Source organism: Balaenoptera physalus (genome assembly GCF_965194825.1).
Source record: "Balaenoptera physalus genome assembly, chromosome: 10".
NCBI lineage: Eukaryota > Metazoa > Chordata > Mammalia > Artiodactyla > Balaenopteridae > Balaenoptera > Balaenoptera physalus.
Genome location: NC_138889.1, coordinates 18,664,377 through 18,673,195, shown reverse-complemented (window position 1 = coordinate 18,673,195; position 8,819 = coordinate 18,664,377). Strand labels below are relative to the sequence as shown.

General features: G+C 37.4%; 1 long non-coding RNA gene across 1 annotated transcript in view; it reads right to left on the bottom strand.

Annotated features, from left to right (window-relative positions):
* The window catches only part of LOC309637116, a 276,838-nt gene that overhangs the window by 238,133 nt on the left and 29,886 nt on the right, over window positions 1-8,819 (bottom strand). The gene's annotated exons all lie outside the window — the stretch shown is intronic.

Below are 8,819 nucleotides of genomic sequence, written 5' to 3'. Positions count from 1 at the left end.
TACACGCTCTCCAGCATTTGTTATTTGTAGATTTTTTTATGATAGCCATTCTGATAGGTGTGAGGTGATATCTAATTGTAGTTTTGATTTGCATTTCTCTAATGATTAATGATGTTGAGCATTCTTTCATGTGTCTGTTGGGAATCTGTATATCTTCTTTGGAGAAATGTCTATTTAGGTCTTCTGCGCATTTTTGGATTGGGTTGTTCGTTTTTTTGTTATTGAGCTGCATGAGCTGCTTGTAAATCTTGGAGATTAATCCTTTGTCAGTTGCTTCATTTGCAAATATTTTCTTCCATTCTGATGGTTGTCTTTTGCTCTTGTTTATGGTTTCCTTTGCTGTGCAAAAGCTTTTAAGTTTCATTAGGTCCCGTTTGTTTATTTTTGTTTTTATTTCCATTTCTCTAGGAAGTGGATCAAAAAAGATCTTGCTGTGATTTATGTCAAAGAGTGTTCTTCCTATGTTTTCCTCTAAGAGTTTTATGGTGTCTAGTGTTACATTTAGGTCTCTAATCAATTTTGAGTTTATTTTTGTGTATAGTGTTAGGGAGTGTTCTAATTTCATTCTTTTACATTTGCTGTCCAGTTTTCCCAGCACCACTTATTGAAGAGACTGTCTTTTCTCCATTGTATATCCTTGCCTCCTTTGTCATAGATTAGTTGACCATATGTGTGTGGGTTTATCTCTGGGTTTTCTATCCTGTTTTTGTGCCAGTACCATATTGTCTTGATTACTGTAGCTTTGTAGTATAGTCTGAAGTTGGGGAGCCTGATTTCTCCAGCTCCGTTTTTCTCCCTCAAGACTGCTTTGGCTATTCAGGGTCTTTTGTGTCTCCATGCAAATTTAAAAAATTTTTGTTCTAGTTCTTTAAAAAATGCCATTGGTAATTTGATAGGGATTGCATTGAATCTGTAGATTGCTTTGGGTAGTATAGTCATTTTCACAATATTGATTCTTCCAATCCAAGAACATGGTATATCTCTCCATCTGTTGGTATCATCTTTAAATTCTTTCAACAGTGTCTTATAGTTTTCTGCATAAAGGTCTTTTGTCTCCATAGGTAGGGTTTATTCCTAGGTATTTTATTCTTTTTGTTGCAATGGTAAATGGGAGTGTTTCCTTAATTTCTCTTTCAGATTTTTCATCATTAGTGTATAGGAATGCAAGAGATTTCTGTGCATTATTTTGTATCATGCAACTTTACCAAATTCATTGATTAGCTCTAGTAGTTTTCTGGTGGCATCTTTAGGATTCTCTATGTAGACCTTAGACCTGTATTGCTGTAAACTTCCCTCTTAGAAGTACTTTTGCTGCATCCATAGATTTTGGAAAGTTGTGTTTTTATTTTCATTTGTCTCGAGGTATTTTCTGATTCCCATTTTGATTCCTTCACTGACCCATGGGTTTTTTAGTAGCATTTTGTTTAGTCACCCCATGTTGTGTTTTCTCTATTTTTCTTCCTGTAGTTAGTTTCTAGTTTCATGCTACTGTGATTGCAAAAAATGCTTGATATAATTTCTGTCCTCCAGAGTTCGTTGAGACTTGTTTTGTGGCCTACCATGCGATCTGTCATGGAGAATGTTCCATGTGGTCTTGAAAAGAATGTGTATTCTGCTATTTTTAGATGGAAAGCCTTGTAGATGTGTGTTGACTCCAACGGTCTAATGTGTCATTTAAGACTGCTGTTACCTTACTGTTTTCTGTTTGGATGGTCTATCCATTGATGTAATTGGGGGTGTTAAAGTCCCCTGCTATTATGCTATTATTGTCAATTTCTCCATTATGTCTGTTAATATTTGCTTTATATATTTAGGTGGTCCTATGTTAGGTGCATATATGTTAATAAGTGTTACATCTTCTTCTTGTATTCATCCCTTTATCATTATATAATTCCCTTCTTTGTCTTTTTTTATAGTCTTTGTTTTTAAAGTATTTTTTGTGATATGAGTATTGCTATATCTGCTTTCTTTTCGTTTCCATTTGCATGAAATATGTTTCCCCATCCTCTTGCTTTTAGGCTGTGTGTGTCTTTAGCTCTGAAGTGAGTCTCTTGCAAGCAGCATATGGGTGGGTCTTGGTTTTTTTTTTTTTTTTTTTTTTTTAATCAGCCACCCTATGTCTGTTGATTGGAACATTTAGTCCATTGAGTTGTTTTTTTTTTAAGATTTACTTTTATTTATTTTTGGCTGCATTAGGTCTTCATTGCTGCACGTGGGCTTTCTCTAGTTGTGGCAAGTGGGGGATACTCTTCATTGTGGTGCACAGAGTTCTCATTGCGGTGGCTTCTCTTGTTGCAGAGCATGGGCTCTAGGCGTGCGGGCTTCAGTAGTTGTGGTGTGCAGGCTCAGTAGTTGTGGCTCTTGGGCTCTAGAGCACAGGCTCAGTAGTTGGGGTGCACGGGCTTAGTTGCTCCATGGCATGTGGGATCTTCCCGGACCGGGGCTCGAACCCGTGTCCCCTGCATTGGCAGGCAGATTCTTAACCACTGCACCATCAGGGAAGTCCCTCCATTGACATTTAAAGTGACTATTGTTAGGTATGTACTTAGTGCTATATTGTTACTTGTTTTCTGGTTGTTCTTGTAGTTCCTTTCTGTTCTTTTCTTTGTGTTTTAGTTTCTTCCCCTGTGGTTTGATGATTTTCTTTAGTGGTATCCTTGTGTTCCTTTCTGTCTAGCTTTTATGTATCTATTTTAGGTTTTTGGTTTGTGGTTACCATTGGGATTAATATATGTTAACCTATAACTATATCTTTTAAACTGGTAGTCATTTAAGTTCAAACATATTCTAAAAGATCTACAATTTTTACTCCCCCACCCATGTTTTGTGTTTTTGATGCCATATTTTATATCTTCATGTTTATCCCTTAACTCTTTATTTTAGTTATAGTTGATTTTACAAATTTTTATTTTTTAATCTTTGTACTAACTTAAGTAGTTGATCCACAGACTACTATATATCTGCCTTTCCTAGTGGGAATTTTCTTTTCCTATAGATTATTGTTTTGACTGTATTAGTGACATTTTACTTAAAGCATTTTGAAATTTTTTGTGAGGGAGCTTGAAGGTAGCAGAGATAATGTTTTACAAAAGAATTTTTCCCCCATTATTTTTCTCCTGGGGAGAAAATAGCATCTTTTCTGATGGGCTCTTCTTCTTCTACCCTTGACTTAAATGTCCTCGGTGCTATAGATTCTTACTTCTAGTTGTAGCCTTTTCTTTTCCACTTAGAGATGACCCTTTAACATTTCTCTTAAGGTAGATTTAGTATCGATGAACTCCTTTAGTTTTTGCTTGTCTGAGAAGTTCTTTATCTCTCCTTCAATTCTAAATAATAATATTCCTGGGTAAAGTATCCTAGATTGCAGATTTTTCCATTTCAGTACTTTGAATATATCATGGCACTCTCTTTTGGCATGCAATGTTTCTGCAGAAAAATCAGCTGATTTTGTATGTGACTTTGTTTCTCTCTTGCTACTTTTAGAATTCTCTATTTCTTACTTTTGCCATTTTAATTATATGTTGTGTTCTGGGTTTGTTTGGGTTCATCTTGTTTGAGACCCTCTGTGCTTCCTGTACCTGGATATCTGTTTCCTTCTTCATGTTTGGGAACTTTTCAGCCATAATTTCATCAAGTGCATTTTTGATCCTTTTCTCTCTCTCTTCTCCTTCTGGGCCCCTTACAGTACCAGTGTTGGTATTCTTGATGTGGCACAGGTCCCTTAAACTGTTCTCATTTTCTTAATTTGTTCTTCTCTTTGTTGTTCTGATTAGGTGATTTCCATAATTCTGTCTTCCAGATCACTTATGCATCTTCTGTATGAGCTAGTCAGCTGTTAATTCTTTCCAATGTGTTTTTCATTTCAGTTATTGTACTCTTCAGGTCTGACTGGTTCTTTTTTTATATTTTCCAATTCCTTGTTAAAATTCTCACTGTGTTCATCTATTCTTTTCCCTAATTCTGTTAGTGTTCTTATTACTAATTCTTTGAACTCCTTATCTGGTAAATTATTTCTGTTTCATTAGTGGGGTTTCTTTTTTTAAAGGGGTTTTCTCTTGTTCTTTCATTTGAAACAAATTCCTCTGTCTTATTTTGCTTAACTTCTCTTTGAAATTCGGTGAAATATTACCTATTTTGATCTTGAACCAGTATCCTTATGTGGAAGCATCCTTACACAGTCTGTGTGTCCCCAGTGGCTTTGTTTGGAGAGCTGGATCTGACATAAGCATGAATCATGTCTTCCCCCAGGGCATGCTGGCCGCTATCGCCTTGGTAGGAGGTGGGGCTGGAGATTGAAAGACTAGAGCTGGAGCTAGGTGTGAGCCTGGGTTTCTCCTCTTCTCAGTTGCCACCACCTCCCTATTGGGGGTGGGGTCTGTTCCCTAGTTACTAGAGCAGATGCCTTTAGGTGTGGGTCTGAGGTGGCTCCATTCCCTCTAAGTGTGTGCCTTCCCCACTCTCAGCAGCAGCATTCTTGCCCTAGAGGTGAGCTATGCTGGAGCAAGAGGGGCTACTGTGGGCACTTGGTGTGGGTAGAGGCATGAGCTGTGGTAGTCCTGGCCTCAGTCAGAGTTCCAGACCACTTCCTCTGTGCTGCCTCCACAAGTGTCAGCAATGGCCACTCTTGCCCCACTCAGATGCCATTCTGGGTCTGAGCCAGCTCTGTCCCTCACAACTGCACACTGCCCTCAGCCACTACAGCCGCTGCTCTAGTGTGGAGCTTTGCCATGGGGCAAGAGTGGCTAGAGCGGGCGCACGACTCAGGCTGGGGCTTGTGCTGGGGTGGTTGTGGGAAACTGGCCAGAGTCCTGGGCAGTTCAGTCAGCTTCCTGCACCTTGTTTTGGGAGTAAGCAAGTGTGTGTGTGCTCTTCACGAGCAGAGTCTAGGTTTCTTACAGCCCTCTTGTTTGTCCCACTGATTTTCACACCAGCTAAGGGGACTCATCTTCCTGGTGTCAGACCCCCAGGTTTGGGTTACCCAGTATGTGGCTCTACCTTAGATGCTTAGATCCTCAGGGAGGATCTCTGAGCTTGTGTCCCCCTCCTCATCTTTGTCCCCTACCAGGGGTGCCGGTCCTGACCTGATTGCTTCTCTTCCCTTCCTACCCAACTCTGTGTGGATCTCTCTTACAGCCTTGGTTGTACAAGAGTCTTTCTGCCAGTCTCCAGTTTGTTTTCAGTGAGAATTTTTCCACATGTAGATGTATTTTTGATGTGTTGGTGGGGGGAGGTGAGCTCCACATCCTCCTACTCTGCCATCTTGATCTCCCCCTGATTGGAATTCTTAACCCTTAGAGTCCTTGAGTCCAAGTGGAAACTAAGAAGTTAGCAATTGTGGACTGTTGGTTACGCTAGCATTCTGTTGATTGCCAAATTTATAGATACATTTAATAATTTCTGGATGTATATTCTTCCTTATAGTAAATTTTTCAATGCCTCAAAAAACATGTTTACTAATAAACCCAAATATCTTTAGTTCCTCTGTAAAAGGAAGCCAAAAGTGGTTAAACCTATGTTCAGTAATTAATGTTTCAGTATTTTATCTTAGTTGAAAATGATCTAGCTATTCAATGAATAGCCATCATTTAACTTATCTCAATATAACTTTAAGATTTCAAGTTTTTAAAAAGATTTAGAAACAATTTTTATGTAGACTTATCATAAAGCATAATTACTGTTGAAAAATTCATTAATAAACTTTTCTCTTATATCTATTTAATTTACTTATTCTTGGCAATCATGTTTAGATTACTTATGAAAGCCTCATGTGGCATTAAATGCTAACCTTCATCTTATCTTTCTTGCTGACAAATTATGTAACAGAGATAATGTGAGCTTATTTAACTTTTAGTAAACTGAGGTAGAATAAAAGTTGTATATCTATATTATATTTGAATACTGAAAACTAAAGACATTCCTGTTTTGATTAAACCAACAAACTTAAACTAGCTTTTATTTACTAAAGATTATCCTAGATCACATGAACCTGAAAAACATTTCAGTAATTTCTATATTCCTGAGAGTATATTTAATTTAAGTCAATCAAACAGAGCTCTTTACAAATTAATTTTGGCAATACCACCCAGAGGTAGAAAAATATCACATATCTATAACATGCATACATAGACATACATAAACATACAGACAGATGCAAACAGAGATCTTACAGCTTTCATTTAAAAATTTTAGCCATGACACATATATGATAATGCAAAACTCACTAGTTTATAAAAGAACAGTTGGATCCAAATTGTGTATCTGGCAGATAGAATAAGTTCAGGTTACTTGCTCAGGTGGCTTAAACTTTTCACTAATATTTGTAGTGAAGGTTTTTAAGATATTTTTATTCACCTAGTTTCCAAATAGCCTTTCTTTTTTTCCTCTCTTTTTTTTCCCCTTCTGATAAGAATGACCTCCCTGAAGTTTGCATTTTAAAGAGATGGCCCTCAGTTCCTAGAGAAGACAGGGTAGAACATTTAAATATATCTCAAAGGCACAGAGAAAGAATACAAGTTTCTCCTAGAAGGGCTTTTGTTTCCTAAAGCCTGAGTTTTTTCAATACCTACAAGCCTTTTGAGATGAAGACGGGATGTTTGGGGATTGGTAAAAAAGGATAGCTGAGATTTTTCGTTCTTGTAAAGACTCAATTTGTAAGACAAGTTGTACAAGTTGTCTTCAGTTTGTCAGACAGTCTTTAATTCCTCAAAAATTGGGTTGAGGGACTTCCCTGGCGGTCCAGTGGTTAAGACTTTGCCTTCCAATGCAGGGGGTGTGGGTTCGATCCCTGGTTGGGGAGCTAAGATCCCACATGCCTCGAGGCCAAAAACCAAAACATAAAACAGAAACAATATTGTAATTGCTTCAATAAAGACTTTAAAAATAGTCCACATCAAAAAATCTTAAAAAAAAAAAAAAGATTGTGTTGAAAACTTAGAGATATCAAGGAGCTAATCCACCATCTAAGTACATTATCTTCAATTTGCTTCTTTATATCTAGGAGAAGATCTTTACTAAGATAGAAGTGAAAAGTTTCCTAGGTTCTCTTTGGAATGTTTCAGTAAATCCTCCCACAAAGGGTTCAGAATGTTTTTCTTTCCCTCTGGGCATGTAGTTTCATTTTAGATTAGGGGCGTGGCCGAAAAGGAAAGTTCCTATTAGGCTCTGAAAATCAGCTTTTAATTTGGCCAACTTCTGGGCATTTCCCAGTGGTTAGGACTCCGTGCTTTCACTGCCATGGGCCTGGATTCAGTCCCTGGTCAGGGAACTAAGATCGTGCAAGCCACGTGGTGGCTTTATTTTAAAATAAAATAAAATAAAAATTGGCCAACTTCTCACCATAAAGCTACTTTAAAAAATCCTTTCAAATATCTTGTTAGGTTTTAGCCAGGACAAATAGTATGTACACCTGACAGTACTGAACAACTCCATGGACGTAAGAAGTGTTCCCAAAGAGGGTGCAAAAGATACTACTTTCCCAAAATTCAAAGATAACCAAGAGAAAGAAAGACTTAGACAATTGCCCTGAGACCTGGCAGCAGTTGGTTGTACCCTAGCTGTAAATGGAGTGCAAACCCACATTTCTGTCCAGCCATGTCTAGTCAGTGGGGTGTAAGCCACAATTCTATCTGGGCATTTTTTTAAAAAAGTTTTATTGAAGTATAGTTGATTTACAATGTGTGTTAATTACTGCTGTAAAGTGATTTAGTTATGCCTATGTATTATATACATTCTTTTTTTAATATTCTTTTCCATTATGGTTTATCATAGGATATTGAATATAGTTTTCTGTGCTATAGAGTAGGACCTTGTTGTTTATCCATTCTATGTAAAAAAGCTTACATCTGCTAACCCCACCTCCCATTCCATCCCTCTCCCTTGGTAACCACCAGTCTGTTCTCTATGTCTGTGATTCTGTTTCTGTTTCATAGATAGGTTCATCTGTGTCATATTTTAGATTCCACATATAAGTGATACCATATGTCATATGTCTTTCTCTTTCTGACTTACTTCACTTAGTGTAATAATCTCTAGTTGCATCCATGTTGCTGCAAATGGCATTATTTCATTATTTTTTATGGCTGAGTAGTATTCCATTGTATTGATATATATGTACCACTTCTTTATCCATTCATCTGTTGATGGAAGATTAGGTTCTTTCCATGTCTTGGCTATTATAAATAGTGCTGCTATGAACACAGGGTGCATGTATCTTTTTTGTTCTTTTTTTTTTTAAAACATCTTTATTGGAGTATAATTGCTTTACAATGGTTTGTTAGTTTCTGCTTTATAACAAAATGAATCAGCTATACATATACATATATCCCCATATCTCCTCCCTCTTGCGTCTCCCTCCCACCCACCCTATCTCATTCCTCTAGGTGGTCACAGAGCACTAAGCTGATCTCTCTGTGCTATGTGGCTGCTTCCCACTAGCTATCTACTTTACATTTGTTAGTATATATAAGTCCATGCCACTCTCCCACTTCATCGCAGCTTACCCTTCCCCCGCCCTGTGTCCTTGAGTCCATTCTCTATGTCTGCGTCTTTATTCCTCTCCTGCCCCTAGGTTATTCAGAACCATTTTTTCTAGATTCCATATATATGTGTTAGCATACAGTATTTGTTTTTCTCTTTCTGAGAGAAAAAATTTTTTTTTCTTTCTTCTCTGAGAGAGAAATTTTTTTTCTCCTTACTTCACTCTGTATGACAGATTCTAGGTCCATCCACCTCACTACAAATAACTCAATTTCGTTTCTTTTTATGGCTGAGTAATATTCCATTGTATATATGTGCCACATCTTCTTTATCCATTCATCCGA